The sequence below is a fragment of the Helianthus annuus genome, chromosome 5 (genome assembly GCF_002127325.2).
Source record: "Helianthus annuus cultivar XRQ/B chromosome 5, HanXRQr2.0-SUNRISE, whole genome shotgun sequence".
Lineage (NCBI taxonomy): Eukaryota > Viridiplantae > Streptophyta > Magnoliopsida > Asterales > Asteraceae > Helianthus > Helianthus annuus.
Window position 1 is genome coordinate 48,881,537 of NC_035437.2, and position 14,674 is coordinate 48,896,210.

Sequence of the window (14,674 nt, forward strand, 5' to 3'; positions counted from 1 at the left end):
CAGCTCACGATCATGCGTGAGCACTACTTAACACCGACGAACGAATGGTCGAACCAAACAAACTAATGAAGACATGATGCAGCCATGTGCTACCGATTTTGTCCACGGCTGGAAACAACACCTACTTCGTTTACAGTTGATGGAACTCAACCTTATGTGAAACAACCGTACCCTAGTACTGGTCACTCGGGACGTGCGAACACAATTAAAAGCGTTTGGGTTATTGTTTGCATACTGTACCAGCTCGCGTCGTCGACACGAGACTTTTGATACAAACGCACACACCAAGGTGAGGCAACAACTTTTTACCATAAGCATGCGTCCCTGTTTTGGGACAACACACCATTTCATCGGTTTGGGAAATACACACAGTACCCCTGGCTTAGGGCTACACGCGCGTCCTTAGAATAGTACACATTCCCGGGTGTTGGGAACCACTACTATCCCTGGATTGGGACTGCTTTATATTTCCAAATTAGAGTACTACTAACGCTGGATTGGGGAGGAATACTTTTCAAACTGATGGTTCTGGAGGAATACTTTTAGATGTATTGGTACAATTTCGATGATTTGTTGATAAACCCATTTCGTTGAGGAACCGGCTGAGGCTACAACCCCCCCCCCCCCAAGTGTTGTAAGGTAACCATAGATCGAGTTTGTTGAAACTCACGTCATGGACCGGGGGTCTTCTCGAGAATTATATTGTTATTATTATTATTACTATCAATATTATCATTATTTATAATATAATAATAACTGTGACTAGAGGATCATACCGTTTAACCAAACATATTTAGCGTGACACACCCATATTTGGTTGCGCGTTCTGAACGAACTCGTTTTATATATCAAACACACAAGTGATATTGTAACGGGTTCATAACCTTGGGCCAAGCCCAACCTACACACTCTAAGAAAACCCTACACTATATAAACATATTAACCCTCACCTCCCTTCATTTGTTTTTAAAACAAAAACCTAGCTACTTTCAAAAAAAAAAAAAGAAAAAAAAAACAACAGCCACGCATCATAACATTCTCTCCCTCTCGTTTTGATTCCGGTGATCGGAGTAGAATTCCGGCAACCACAGCACACCCAAACCTCTCCTCTGGTTATACACTCCCTGTAAGACGACGGCGGTGGTGTGGCAGCCTCGGCGGCCGGCGAAGCAACCCCATGTCTCTCCGGTTCGTGACTTGGGTGAAGGACTAGTCAAGGTAGAGGTGGCTGTGGTTCGATTCGGTTCCGGCAGGTGACGACGAAGCTGCAGCGACGTGATGAAGATGACGGTGGGTCTCGGCAGAAGTTGAAGCTGGTGGTTGTTCCGGCTAGCGGCGCCGGCGACGGAGACGACGACGGCAGCAGGTGGTCCGTGAACTCGTGAATCACTGGGTCAGTTATGTCCATCTGTGTTTGTTTTGAATTTCTTGTGATTTATGATTGTGAAATAAAGGTATCAATATGATTGTTGAGCTGTTGATTTTGAATTGATTATGAAATATGATTACGTTTATGTTAGTTTTGGTTTTGAGCCAATTAAGTGGTATTACATTGAACATATATCATATGTCAATGATTGGTATTGAATGTAATATTTGAAATAACTGATCTCACGTTTATGTTTTGGTTTTAATAGAATAAACCGATTATTTGTTTTGGTTTTGGTTTTGGTTTTATGTCAATGATTAATTTGAACAACTGATACCTTGAGCATATATCACATAGAACAGTTATTTTGTTTTGGTTGGTATTATTTGAAAAACCAAACGTAAATCAAGTGGACAAAATCAAAGTTATTTTTGTTTGGTATTATTTGAAAGAATGTTAGGATGAGTGTTGACTGACTGTTGCTAATCGATTTGGAGTAGGGATGAATAAAGTAGGATGATATGCACAAATGGGCTCGAATCTGACTAATGATTAAATAGGGTATGGATTAGGTAATCAATGTTGCTGAATGATAAGGGTTTTGATGTGTTATTGATAATTAAAAAAAAACTATTAAGAGGATTAGGGCCGTAGAGCATGGTTCGAATTTGTATGAAATGCCATAATAATTGATGATGATTTGATGAATAATGGTAAATATAAAATGGTTGTTTGATTTAAAGAGCATGGACGGTAAACTACGTACTATTTGTTTGATTCTCATCGCACACTCTATTTTGGAATAGAAATATATTGGGGCGTACACTATTAACGATCGCACACTGCACGACCGCACAAATTGTATGCCGCACACATAAGTTTATGTCACACATCTTCAACGTGACCGCACACTCATATTTGGTGCCGGTACTTTGGTGGTCCACACACATATACACTGTTCATTTCAATTTGTGATTAACTGTTATGATGCAAAGTATCTGTGAATACCTACATGTTCGGTATATCATATGATGATTGTTACATGTACACTACTTGCTAAATACTTGTTAGATACGTGCAATTAATACGTGATTACTTGTATACCGTCCTAACAAGTGGTAACCATAATAGGGTGTGGTTGACCAACTCAGGACAAACGCTTTATTTACCGAGGAAAGCAAAGGTGAGTTCACACTATTTCCAAGGCATGGGATTCCCGGTGGGTTGGGAATGGGATGGAATGACTACCCGCACTTTCTTCACTACTAGACTACTTACCACCGTACTCGGATTGGGAAGGACGCCGATACTAAAACCTACGTAAAACCTACGTACCATTGTCCTCGGTTTGGGAAGGACACTAGTGTTAAAACCTACGTAAAACCTACGTAAAACCTACGTACTACTGTCCTCGGATGGGGAAGGACACCATCGCTAAACCTACGTAAAACCTACGTACCATTGTCCTCGGATTGGGAAGGGCACTTACATAAAATCTACGTAAACTCATACTTACCACTGTCCTCGGATTGGGAAGGACACCTATAGATGCTACTAGTCTAGTAATATACAACATGGGAAATCCCCACTAAATATCATAAAAAGGTTTGGGAAACAGGATAAACTGGTAATTCACATGGGAAGCCCCCACCAACTATGGATATGTTTGGAAACAGGGTAAACCGGTTAATCATATCTTAAACTATGGGGTAAACCCCACGGCAAGGAAGCCAACTAAAGACAAACTATGTTTTTGTAAGCAATTTAAAACGAACACCCAACTGTGAACTCGCTCAGCTTTTATTGTTGACTCGTTGTTACATGCCTTGAAGGTCTTTAGGTCCATAAGGACTGGAACTTGCTATCTGGGAAGCTGGAGTGGTCATGGGTCGAGATACGTGGAAACACAGCACAACGCAGAGAGCTTTTACATGTGATTTATAAACACTTAACGAATTAAATATGCTTCCGCTGTAAACTGTGAACTATTGTAACACCTACTGTTAATTAATGAAAGTTTTATTTTCATATACCTATGAGTTCAATGTGATTAATGGCTAAGATCCTGGTACGTCACGCGCCCCGCGGTATTTCCACATGTGGTATTTTGGGGGTGTGACATATTCACCTATCAATCAAGGTCGCGAGGCGTGTTCGAGAGTAGCGATTGCGAGTAGCGAGTACACAGCGAGTAATATTGCGAGTTGTATAGCGTAAGTGAGCATCATAGCATGCGATTTGTTAGCGTATTGAGATAGATGTGCAGTGCGGGTTGTGTGTGAAAGCGAAAAAGCGAAAAGCGTACAAATCACCAAAAATCGAAACACATAAACATGTAAAACCACATAAAATTTCACATAAAAGCGATAAATCACAGAGTCAGCGGTTGCGGATCCAGAATCGAAACACGTAAAATCGGGAATAGATTGTCTCGGCTGATAGACATCGACTACCCAAAGTGATTCGACTATTCTCAAGGACTTTGAGTGCACGTTTCGGCCTAATAGACTATTCTTAAGAACTTGTGTGCACAATATATTGGAACAAAAACAAAATGAAAAGAAAAAAACATCGACAAGCACGGGGGCAGGGTCGAACCCCTGACTTCTTGTGTTTTTGTTTAACCAGCCAACAACAAAATACTAACCACTATACTAGGATGTAGTTAAACTTTTGAATAGGTGCTGGACTTCATCATCTTCTTTGTTTAGAAAAAAAGAACAGTGACCAGGACATTATATTTAACCAAACATAACCCATTGTCATACTTCCTAGAGTTGATTAATAAAACGAGTTGGTTATTAGGAAAAGAATGCATATCGAGTCGCGTCGACTTCCGTCGAACTCGTATTCTCCGGCGAGTTCTTCGGAGTCGAACCCGCGTCTCCGATGCTTGGTTTAAACAACATTAGGCGTTCTATGTTCTAGTAAAGTTTAGTTGTTTTTATTATTATTATTATTTTATTTTTTTTAAACAACATCATCATCCTTCTTCTTTTGAAACAAAGAACTATTCGACTCGATGCATGTTTTTCGAGCGTGCAGTTTACTTGAACACAAAAATAATGCTACTTTAACGGTGGATTTAAACGAGGCAACAAAGAAAAAAATAAGAAAGGTATACCGAAAGCGATGCTGAAACAGTCTTCGTCATGAACTCCGACGAACTTGGTTACTCTGACGGCGTCTCGATTACTCCGGCGAACACTTCGACTCCGGTGAAAGTGTTTTGGGGTGACAGAGGTTGCGGATTAAACGAAGGAGAGTGATTGTTTGGGGGTTGAGTTCGAAGAAAGTGGTAAACGCGGTGACGGGTCCTCGAAACAGGCAATATAGACGTAGATGGCTGGTTAAGGTTTTGTTGTGGTGATGGTGTCACACCCTGGCTTTGCGGAAGCGTGGTTAATTTGTGTGACTTCTTAATACCATAGCTTAATCATAACAAAGCTATATGAATTTAAAACATGCAAGATCATCCATTGAGAATCAAATAATAAAACATTGTCTTAACGGGTAAACACCCGACAACCATAAACTTGTCTAATTCATTACGACCACAAACTTTAAAATAAACACGGTTCGGGGACTGTGACTTGTCCAGGAAAGAGTCACAAGTCTCGAACCTTGGATGACCTCGGGCCTAATGCAGCGGAGAAAACAAACCATACCGCGCCAGATCGTTAGTTTCCTGAAATACATGTAAGTTGAAAAATCAACAATAATGTTGAGCGAGTTCATGCGAAAGTGAGTAAATAAAACATTTGTGAGTATAAAAATAGTTGTGGTATGTAGCAGTGTAAGAGGACTTGTGATCACCAATGGTTTGCAAGGCCACTGACATATGTGAAGTGCAAATAGGGAGACTCAAACCTAGCAGATTTCGCCACGGCAAAGTATGTGGACAAAGTCACCCCACGGTCCGTTTCTAGTTTGGCCGGGGGCTGGGCTCGCTACACCCAGATAGATCTACCGCTCCTGTCCCTCGGTCCCTCCATGAGGACTAATGGCCCCATGTTGTTCCTATCCACTCACATGATCGTATAACACCTCCTTACGTTAAACATACCGTTGTAAAGTACTCGTAAATCATAGTAACATGTATTTCACCCCCGCAGTTAAGTAAACTGAAAACAGTTAGAGAAAAGGGGGACATGAACTCACAGTGGTGCGTCTCTACCAAGTAAATCTCCTGATCAAACCGCTGTGCGACGACCTACACGTACTAAATCTATTAGACGGACGGCCGTGTCTTAGCTTAAGGTTTAAGTTTTTGGGAAATAGTTAGACAACTATTTCGTACTTACACTTAGTAATTATTTGGTAGATATTTTCCTTCCCAAGGATGGGGGTTTTAATACATGCGCGTTCGTAAGATTCGAAATATATTATTAAGTCTCACTTAAAATATATTTTATTTCTACTCCAAAATATAAATATTTTTTTCCCAAAAATATTATATTTTATTTCATATGATTTTCCCAAAATAATACCTTGACAAAAATACGCGTTCAGCAATATTTCCTTAAAATGCGTAAGTTACGTTTTAAAGGTCGGGTGGTATTAACTATACCGTTGTAACTTAAATATTTATCGTAAAGGCGTTCGTATTATTTTGGAGTCGTTAACATTTGGTAATATTATTTTTACTCTAAAAATAATATTCGCGTAGTTCACAAAATAATCATAAACATCTCACAAGTGTGGTTATGAAAAATATATACTAAATATAAATTTATCAAGTTTTTATTTTGTGAAAATCCCACCTCCGATATTTTGTAAATAAGGTCGTGGCGAAATTTACATTTTGAAAACAAGTTAAAAATACATTTATAACACTTGTGATGAAAATATTTCCAAGTGTTAGGTTTTTGGAAAAATTTCGCCAGAGTTTCCCCTGTAACTGGAGGTGGCCACGCTTTCAAGCGTATCATTTTCTTTTAAAATCCAAATCAACAATGTTCCCAACATTAACAAACAATATTTCAAACCACCAACTAGTCAAAATAGTTATAAATCGCCAAAAATTCATGAACTTGCGGTTTATCCAAAATATGTAGTAACTTTCCTTTATTTTTAGTGGATCTTCGTATAGATCAATTTGGTTTCTTGAAAATCTTGTTTTTAAAGAAGGTACATTTCTACAACTTCTTGTCCAAAATTTATAAAAATAATTCTTTGTTAAAACTTTTTGTTACACAAGTGTCTATACACTTGTGTGTTCACAAAAATCACTTTTGTTTAGGAAGGATCCGGCTTTAAACTTATGATTTCATTTTACACTTGGTCCTTCGAAAATACCACTTGTAGATCCGTAGATCTACTAGTTTAGAACTCCATTTTGTAAGAAAAATTGTTTTTACACAAGTTCATGGTTATAAGTAGTAGTGGTCTTCATCTAACCACTTTTCACACTATAACATACACTAGGTCATGTTCCATGAACATGACTTAGTCGGGTTAGATGGCGATCCGACTAACACTAGCATAAAACATCACTAAATAATCATAACAAAACAAGTCTTATAAGTTTTACACCATTATTCATCCATTAACCATTTTTTTTATCTTCTATAGTAGACTTTTAAATTTTGTTCATACATGTTCATAAATTTCAACCGTCAAAATTCTTATTAACCACTTTAGAATAGATCAAAAAGGCGTTTAGAGTTACTTACTACTAGCTCGAGGCTAGGGAAGAAACTAGTCGAAAAACGAGTGGTTAAAAGCGTTGAGGTGAGGTCCTTGACGATCCGCAAGCACCGGGCTTTCTCGTATGTGACCCTTTACACTTGTAAGTAAATAATGTGGCTAGAAAAGAATTGAAAGTGGGTGGATGGTGCTTAGTGGGGTTCGGCCGAGAGGTTTAAAAGAGGGGAGGAAAGATGGAAATTTTTTTGTGTTGGATGAAGTAAATGGATGGACATAAGCTCCTACTTGTAGGCTAATACATTCTAAATACCCAAAGGAAATTGTGTATTCTTGATATATGACATGGGGAAATAAATTAATCAAGTTGTAAGATAATGTTCCCTATGGGGGAACCGAACTTGGTTACATGGGGGGTTTTTGGTTAGTTTCTAATTATAAGTTAGGTAGTTTTAGTTAGTTAGTTTAGGAATTTAATATTAGTTATTAGTGGGTAGTAAATTATAACGGGTGTTAGGGTATTCGGGGACCCTAACTGGCTCAGAAAAGAAGAACAATGTCATGTCAATATTTTTATGCTCCGCGTAAAGTCCGGTTGTACGGTTGGATATTGATCCGTTAAAGCGTTTAGTAAGCATTTAAAGTGTCGTTAATATTATTTTTAGTGACTCATTAATTCACCAACACTTTGGAAGGTGTCTAGTAATATTTTTTCAACTTTTTGCATTTTACTAGTTTAGATAAATGCTGAATTTTAATTAAAGTGCAGAATTTTTGCACTCAAAGTACGTTTTAGGCACATCCGGTCACTATAATTATCACCTAGTGACGCAGTTCTACAATCCTTATATCCCTACACTCACCACTAGTGTAGTAATCATTTTTGGCTCATACAGGCCTTAGAGGCAGTATCTGCCTGGTGCTAGTTATGACAGCACGTTCAATAGGTTATCCGTTCATTGTGCTACTGTGCTTTTGTGCATCATGTTTGTCACTAAAGTTCAGCATGTAAATAATGTAGTGACAGTAAATATAGTATGATGCAGGAATATACAAGTACTAGAAATCAAGTAGCAGTTCATCAGCAATTTCAGTTAAGCACAGTAATTAACCAGCAATTAATTATTAATTAAATAGTACGGATACCTGGTTTAGTGAGGGTTGTCACATTCTCCCCCCGTTAAAGAAATTTCGTCCCGAAATTTTAAATTCTGCTTGTTGAAGCAGGGTTCTTAGGAAGTAGGTGGGGGTATTTCTCTTTCATTTGGTCCTCACGCTCCCAGGTGAAATCAGGACCATGTCTAGCATTCCAACGAACTTTGACGAGCTTGACACTGCTCCGGCGGGTCTTGTTTACTTTCCAATCCGTGACCTCAACAGGTTCTTCAACGAAATGGAGCGTGTCGTCAACATGAATTTCGTCGGTGGGAAGGGCAACGGTAACTTGAGTTGGACTCTTCTTCAGATTGGATACATGGAATGTATCGTGAACACCATTTAGTTCGGCAGGTAAGTCCAGCTTGTATGCTACCAACCCGATTCTTTCCAAGATCTTGAACGGTCCAATATACCTCGGATTCAACTTCCCACGCTTCCCAAAGCGTGCCACACCCTTCCAGGGTGATACCTTCAACAAAACCATATCACCAACCTCAAACTCTAGAGGTTTCCTGCTTCGATCCGCGTAGGCTTTCTGCCGGTCACGAGCCGCACTGATGCGATCTCGTATCTGTGCGATCTTATCTGTGGTTTCCTGAACCATGTCAGGACCAACCAACTGTCTATCACCTGCGTCAGACCAACAGAGCGGTGGTCTGCATTTGCGCCCATATAAAGCTTCGAATGGCGCGGCACCAATACTGGTGTGGTAGCTGTTGTTGTATGAAAACTCAACCAAAGGCAAATGTTTATCCAAGCTACCGCCCAAATCCATCACACATGCTCTCAGCATGTCTTCCAGCGTCTGTATCGTCCGCTCGCTTTGGCCGTCAGTCTGCGGGTGAAAAGCAGTGCTCAGGTTCAACTTTGAGCCAAAAGCTTCCTGGAAGGATTGCCAAATCCTTGATACGAACCTTCCGTCTCTATCGGAGATGATTGAGAGAGGTACTTCATGGCGTGTAACAATTTTTCTCATGTAAATTTTGGCCAGTTTGCTCGTGTTATCCTTCTCTTGGATGGGTAAGAAGTACGCTGACTTCGTTAAGCGATCCACTATTACCCAAATAGTGTCATGGCCTCTTGGCGTTCTTGGCAACTTCGTAATAAAATCCATGGAGATTTGTTCCCACTTCCACTTGGGAATTTCTGGTTGTTGCAGAAGTCCCGAAGGCTTCTGGTATTCCGCCTTAACCTTGGCGCATGCTAAGCATTTGCTCACATAAACAGCCACATCGCCTTTCATCCTAGGCCACCAATAGTAATCCTTAAGATCCTGGTACATCTTATCCGCTCCCGGGTGGATAGAGTACCGCGACTTGTGAGCTTCATCGAAAATATCCTTCCTTAAACCTCTAAACAAAGGAACCCAAATCCTTTTCTCAAAACACAACGTTCCTTCCTTGTTTGGTACCAGCAACTTCTCCATCCCACGGAGATACTCTTCTGCAATGTTTCTTTCCTTGAGAGCTTCTTGCTGCGCTGCACGAACGTGCGAGGAAAGATTGGTTTGAATAATCATCTCCAAAGCTCTAACCCTTATGGGCTTGATTCTCTCTTTACGACTTAGGGCATCAGCGACCACATTCGCCTTCCCTAGGTGATACTTTATCTCACAGTCGTAGTCGTTCAACAACTCGACCCATCGTCTTTGCCTCATATTCAACTCCTTCTGGTTGAATATATGCTGGAGGCTCTTGTGATCGGTGAAGATTGTACACTTCGTACCATAAAGGTAGTGTCTCCAGATCTTCAAAGCAAAAACCACTGCGCCTAGCTCCAAGTCATGCGTGGTATAGTTCTTTTCGTGCATTTTCAGTTGGTGTGATGCGTAGGCAATAACCTTTTGGCGTTGCATCACACAACCCAATCCTTGATGCGATGCGTTGCAGTATACCACAAAATCATCGGTACCTTCCGGTAGAGCTAAGATCGGCGCGTTACAAGGCTTATCTTTCAATATCTGAAACGCTTCATCCTGTTTGATTCCCCAATCAAACTTCTTATCCTTCTGCGTGAGGAGTGTCAATGGTTGAGCGATCTTTGAAAAGTTCTCGATGAACCTTCGATAATAGCCAGCCAAACCCAGGAATTGCCGAATCTCGGTTGGCGTCTTTGGCGTTTCCCAATCCTTGGTCGCCTCGATCTTGGTGGGATCCACGTGGATTCCATCTCCGTTCACCACGTGCCCAAGGAATTGCACTTCTCGTAGCCAAAACTCACACTTAGAGAATTTGGCATACAACTGTTCTTTCTTCAGCAGCTCCAGAATGGCTCTTAAATGCTGCTCGTGCTCAGCCTTCGTCTTTGAATAGATCAAAATATCATCGATGAATACGATCACGAACTTATCCAAGTACGGCTTACAAACTCGATTCATCAAATCCATGAACACTGCAGGTGCGTCGAAAAACTCGTAGTGTCCATATCGAGTTCTGAAGGCTGTCTTTGGGATACTCTCCTCCTGTATCCGCAGCTGATGGTATCCAGATCGAAGATCGATCTTGGAGTAAAAGCTTGTACCTTGAAACTGGTCGAATAGATCATCGATCCTTGGCAAAGGATACCTATTCTTGATCGTCAGTTTGTTCAACTCTCTGTAGTCAATGCACATACGGAAACTACCGTCCTTCTTTTTCACAAACAGAACTGGAGCTCCCCAAGGCGAGAGGCTTGGTCGGTTAAATCCCTTGTCTAACAACTCTTGAAGTTGTGTCGACAGTTCTTGCAACTCAGACGGAGCTAGTCTGTAGGGTGCCTTAGCCACAGGCGCGGCGCCCGGAACTAAGTCAATGCGAAACTCCACTTGCCTTTGAGGCGGCAATCCAGGCAAGTCTTCTGGAAAGACTTCCGGATATTCCCTCATGACATGGATGTCTTCGATCTTTGGCTCAGCAGCCCTTTTTATCCACAATGTGTGCCAGAAACGCAACACATCCTTTCTGCAACACTTCCTTGCCTTTAGGCAGCTAATAATCCTCAACGGCGTCTCACGCTTCTCTCCATGAACAACAAGGGTCTCACCATCATCGGTTGGGATACGAATCATCTTCTCGTGGCAAACTATCTCTGTCTTGTTGCCAGATAACCAGTCCATCCCTACTACCACGTCGAAGCTTCCCAACTGGACTGGCAGTATATCTAGAGCGAACTCGCGCTTTCCCAACTCGATTACGCAACCTCGAATCACCTCGTTAGCTTCTACTAACTTTCCATTCGCTAATTCAATCGAGTATGGAATATCTAGCTTACTAGCGGCTAAACCAAGCATATTCTTAAATTCTAACGATACGAGGCTATAATCGGCACCAGTATCAGATAGAATGGATGCATAGCGTTGAGTAATATGTGACGTACCGATAACCATGCTTGGATTCCTGGCATGCTTCCTTAGCCCGGTGTTAGACATCTTTCCCATAATTTTGTCTAATCTCCATTGGGCAATCTTTCCTATAGTGCCTCATATCCCCGCAGTTGTAACATCCCCTATCTTTTCCTTTTCCTTTCTTTCCACGCTTCGTCACACGCCAACACGTTTCCCTGTTGTGTCCCACTTTGCCACAGTTGTCACACTTCCCATTTTTACATCGCCCGGTATGGTGACGTCGGCACCTGTCGCATTTAGGTAGCTTACCCATGTACTCTTTTCTCTTTTTGTTGTTGCTACTCGACTGGGTACCCTGTTTGAAATTCGCCAACTTTCTCTTGTTGTCCCCAGATGACTCTACATGAGTCTCCTTCTTCTCCTCGGAGGTTGAAAATTTGTTCATCCTGATTGCCTCTTCAGTCAAGGCTACACTTAAATTGATGGCCTCAGTGATCGTTGCAGGCTTAGATGTCGTCACCATGCTCATGATTTGGGGTGCCAATCCCCAAATGAAACGCTCAATCCTCTTAAACTCCGGATCTACCATGTAAGGAACAATACGCGACAGGACTTGGAACTTCTCCACATACTCAGCTATCTTTGGACCTTCCATCTTCAAGTTCCAGAACTCAGTCTCCACCTTCTGGCTTTCTGTTCTCGAACAATACTTTTTATACATTAGCTCTTTTAGCTCGTCCCATGATAAAGCATACGCAACAGCCTCGCCCGTTGTCTGAACCTGTAGTTTCCACCATGACAGAGCCCCATCTCGGAACAGCCCGGAAATGTACGTGACCTGATCCTCTGGGGCGCATTTGCTCGCACGCAAAACAGTGTCCGTTTTCTCAACCCAGCACACGAAGGCTACGGCACCCCCAGTGCCGTCGAAATGTAGGGGCTGGCAGCCTAAGAACTGCTTGTAGGTGCAGCCGTTGGGTGGTTTGTTTCCGGGGCGAGAGGCCTCGTACTGTGCGATGAACTGTAAGAGACGTTCTTGAAATTCCGCCTCTGAGGTGGGCATGCGCATTTCGCGTCTTGGTGGCATCTTCTAAAAGACGTTTCATGTAGGTTAGGTCGTAGCAGGTAAAATGTACGTATGTATTCAACAATATTAGCACATAACATCTCATGCTATCAATAAATCAGCCAAATAATATCTCATGTCATAGAGCATAAACAATAGATCACTGCGATTGCATTGCCACAAATCGAGACCACAATGTAAAGCTTTCACGTACATAACTGTATCGTACAACAATAATGACTTAGTAGGGGACGACCCTAGGCAAGTCGTGCGATTGCTGGACATGTTAAGGAATCTCTGGTCTGTCCATTTTCAAATTCCAGAACTCCACCTTAAGCTTCTGAATTCCAGTCCTAGAACAACATTTCTTCTCAATCATTTCCTTGAGCTCGTCCCAGCTCAGTGCATGAGTAGCATCCGTGCTAAGGGCCTGAACCTGATGGTCCCACCATGAGAGTGTGCCGTCTAGAAATGACCTTGAGGTAAAGGTATCACTCTGCTTGGGGTGAACAATTAGTCTTTCTTAGAATGGAGTCAATCTTTTCGGACCAACGATCAATTGCAATGGCGCTTAGTGTTTCGTCGAAGTTCAAAGGCTTGCAGTTCAGGAACTGCTTATAGGTGTGGTCAGTTGGGGGGGGGGTTATTTCCAGTAGTGCCATCGCTGTGCCTAAAGCGGAGAGATTCATGTCGTGTAATTGCCTATGAGTTGCGTTTTCACAGCTCGGCTTCTATCCTTGGCAACGTACTGGTGTTTGTGTCACGCCTGTGTGGCATTCTCCTCTGCCAAAATGGCATGAAGCGGGTTAGACAACATTCCAACTGTCTATGAGATACATGGCACCATAAGCCATCATGTAATCTCCCAATTTTACACGTAATTATACTCAATGTATGGGTGGGGAAAAATAAATTTCTGAGCCTTCACATAGGCTTGCCAATTTGGCTTGATGCTTGTACTAGAATGAACTCGAGGCTACATCGCCTTGGTCATTAGTTATTTCCTGCTACATTGGTTTTCATTAGCTTGACTCGCAGAGTCCACCGGGATTTCTGTGCACTACAAGTCGTTATTACGTGGGCCCCCGTAATAATAAATTATCTTGCACAGTTACCCCACATTTTCTCTCGTCCAAGCAGATGATCAACCAAGGAGCAACAACAGGTGCATTGGCATGAACAGGGTCATGCTCCAATGCGGGGTCAAGAGCAACGCCTGGCTCAGGGCCACGGCTGGCTCCGGATCAACAAACTCTATCTCAAAAATCAGTTGGGTCAACCATCACAGGGGGGTTGCAGGATCCTCCAAGGGCTGGTCTAAGTGTATGAACTCAAGGTCATGGTCTGGATCAAAACCATATTGAAGAACAGGATCACCCTCAATACTGTGATCAACTCAAAGCTGTGTGCGGGAAACGGTGCAGCTAATGATGCCGTATCAGAGTCGGCGTCGTGTGAATGGTGCTGCACTCCCTGTATATGCGAAAATGCGGATGTCGGAAACTCAATGAGTCTGGGACAGGGGAATGGGCATGAGTTTCCCCCCGCAGGAGCGTCCGCAAGCAATAGGCTAATACCAGCAGCAATAGGGCCTCGCCCTCGAATGGGTCCTCCTCTAGTAGATCGTTATCGTCGTCAGAGGCCACGTCGGGGGGGGGGGGGGCATATCAACAACAGGACAAGCGGCAAGGGGCACAGGAGCAGGGATCACCGTGAGTGGCAAATTCCCAACAAGATGGCCATCAGTAGGCATTGCTACGACATTAGGCAGCGCAAAAGGGGCTGAAAGTCGTCTATGCCGGTAGTATCGGAAATGTACACCTCGTGCTCCGCTGCAACTATGTCGTCTGACACTATGGCCATGGGATTCGTAGTGCCCATCCTTATAGTACATGGTGAAAGCATGACGTTTGTAACAGAAACATATATACGTATAATAATTAATCATATATTCATATGAACATGTAAGTCAACAATAAACAATCAAATAATTCTCCTAGTCCCACTAGCCTCCCAGTCTCCTAGACTGACACTCCTAGTCCCACTAGCCAAATTCCTCCCAGTCTCTAAGACTGCTCTATCATCCACCTCGACCTCTTAGATCGAGCCTCGG

At 42.3% G+C, this 14,674-nt stretch overlaps 1 long non-coding RNA gene across 1 annotated transcript; it reads left to right on the forward strand.

Moving 5' to 3' along the window:
• The first annotated feature begins 963 nt into the window (after positions 1 to 963).
• LOC110940405 lies at positions 964 to 3,399 on the forward strand. Its single transcript, XR_002593114.2, has 3 exons — positions 964 to 1,393; positions 2,501 to 2,552; positions 3,202 to 3,399. It is a non-coding gene; the product is annotated as an uncharacterized LOC110940405 (long non-coding RNA).
• Positions 3,400 to 14,674: the final 11,275 nt, after the last annotated feature.